Genomic DNA, 2,500 nt, shown 5'->3' with positions numbered 1-2,500 from the left:
TAGAAATTGGCGGGGATGTGTCTCTTGTGGCTCACGGGGCTGTTCGGGTCGCACAGAAATCCCTGGGAATGGGAAAACGGGTCATTTTCGTGTTGCCACATTGCGTACGAACCGCATGAAACTTCCAGAGGCATTTGCAGCAGGAATGCATGTGCACTCAAAAACTTCTATATGTTTCACGGATAGACCCCGTGAAACGCTAGAAATTGGCGGGGATGTGTCTCTTGTAGCTCACGGGGCTGTTAGGGTGGCACAGAACTCCCTCGGAATGGGAAAAGGGGTCATTTTCGTGTTGCCACATTGCATAGGAACGCCATGAAACTTCCAGAGGCATTTGCAGCAGAAAGGCACGTGCACTCAAAAATTTTAATATTTTTCACGCATAGACCCCGTCAAACGCTAGAAGTTGGCGGGGATGTCTCTCCTGTGGCTCACGGGGCTGTTAGGGTCGCACAGAAATGCCTCGGAATGGGAAAACGGGTCATTTTTGTGTGGCCACATTGCATAGGAACGGCATGAAACTTCCAGAGGCATTTGCAGCAGGAATGCATGTGCAGTCAAAAAAGTGAATATTTTTCACGGATAGACCCCGTGAAACGCTAGAAATTGGCGGCGATGTCTCTCTTGTGGCTCAGGGGGCTGTTAGGGTGGCACAGAAATCCCTCGGAATGGGAAAACGGGTCATTTTCGTGTCGCCACATTGCATGCGAACCGCATGAAACTTCCAGAGGCATTTGCAGCAGAAATGCATGTGCAGTCAAAAAATTGAATATTTTTCACGGATAGACCCCGTGAAACGCTAGAAATTGGCGGGGATGTGTCTCTTGTGGCTCACGGGGCTGTTAGGGTGGCACAGAAATCCCTCGGAATGGGAAAAAAACGGGTCATTTTCGTGTCGCCACATTGCATGCGAACCGCATGAAACTTCCAGAGGCATTTGCAGCAGGAATGCATGTGCACTCAAAAAATGTGATATTTTTCACGGAGAGACCCCGTGAAACGCTAGAAGTGGGCGGGGATGTCTCTCTTGTGGCTCACGGGGCTGTTAGGGTGGCACAGAAATCCCTCGGAATGGGAAAACGGGTCATTTTCGTGTCGCCACATTGCATACGAACCGCATGAAACTTCCAGAGGCATTTGCAGCAGGAATGCATGTGCACTCAAAAAAGTGAATATTTCTCACGGATAGACCCCGTGATACGCTAGAAATTGGCGGGGATGTCTCTCTTGTGGCTCACGGGGCTGTTAGGGTGGCACAGAAATCCCTCGGAATGGGAAAACGGGTCATTTTCGTGTCGCCACATTGCATGCGAACCGCATGCAACTTCCAGAGGCATTTGCAGCAGAAATGCATGTGCAGTCAAAAAAAATTGATATTTTTCACGGATAGACCCCGTGAAACGCTAGAAATTGGCGGGGATGTGTCTCTTGTGGCTCACGGGGCTGTTCGGGTCGCACAGAAATCCCTGGGAATGGGAAAACGGGTCATTTTCGTGTTGCCACATTGCGTACGAACCGCATGAAACTTCCAGAGGCATTTGCAGCAGGAATGCATGTGCACTCAAAAACTTCTATATGTTTCACGGATAGACCCCGTGAAACGCTAGAAATTGGCGGGGATGTGTCTCTTGTAGCTCACGGGGCTGTTAGGGTGGCACAGAACTCCCTCGGAATGGGAAAAGGGGTCATTTTCGTGTTGCCACATTGCATAGGAACGCCATGAAACTTCCAGAGGCATTTGCAGCAGAAAGGCACGTGCACTCAAAAATTTTAATATTTTTCACGCATAGACCCCGTCAAACGCTAGAAGTTGGCGGGGATGTCTCTCCTGTGGCTCACGGGGCTGTTAGGGTCGCACAGAAATGCCTCGGAATGGGAAAACGGGTCATTTTTGTGTGGCCACATTGCATAGGAACGGCATGAAACTTCCAGAGGCATTTGCAGCAGGAATGCATGTGCACTCAAAAACGTCTATATTTTTCACGGATAGACCCCGTGAAACGCTATAAATTGGCGGGGATGTCTCTCTTGTGGCTCACGGGCGCTGTTAGTTAGGGTCGCACAGAAATCCCTCGGAATGGGAAAAGGGGTCATTTTCGTGTTGCCACATTGCGTACGAACGGCATGAAACTTCCAGAGGCATCTGCAGCAGAAATGCATGTGCACTCAAAAACGTCTATATTTTTCACGGATAGACCCCGTGAAACGCTAGAAATTGGCGGGGATGTGTCTCTTGTGGCTCACGGGGCTGTTAGGGTCGCACAGAAATCCCTCGGAATGGGAAAACGGGTCATTTTCGTGTTGCCACAATTGGCATACGAACGGCATGAAACTTCCAGAGGCATTTGCAGCAGAAATGCATGTGCACTCAAAAACGTGAATATTTTTTCACGGATAGACCCCGTCAAACGCTCGAATTTGGCGGGGATGTTTCTCTTGTGGGTCACTTGGCTGTTCGGCTCGCACAGAACTCCCTTGGTCCACCTGATTCGTGCATACA

The sequence above is a fragment of the Petromyzon marinus genome, unplaced genomic scaffold, assembly GCF_048934315.1.
Source record: "Petromyzon marinus isolate PM22_M1 ecotype Great Lakes invasive population unplaced genomic scaffold, UKy_Petmar_22M1.pri1.0 PM_G_Scaffold_21, whole genome shotgun sequence".
NCBI classification, from domain to species: domain Eukaryota; kingdom Metazoa; phylum Chordata; class Hyperoartia; order Petromyzontiformes; family Petromyzontidae; genus Petromyzon; species Petromyzon marinus.
This window is presented reverse-complemented; position numbering follows the sequence as displayed.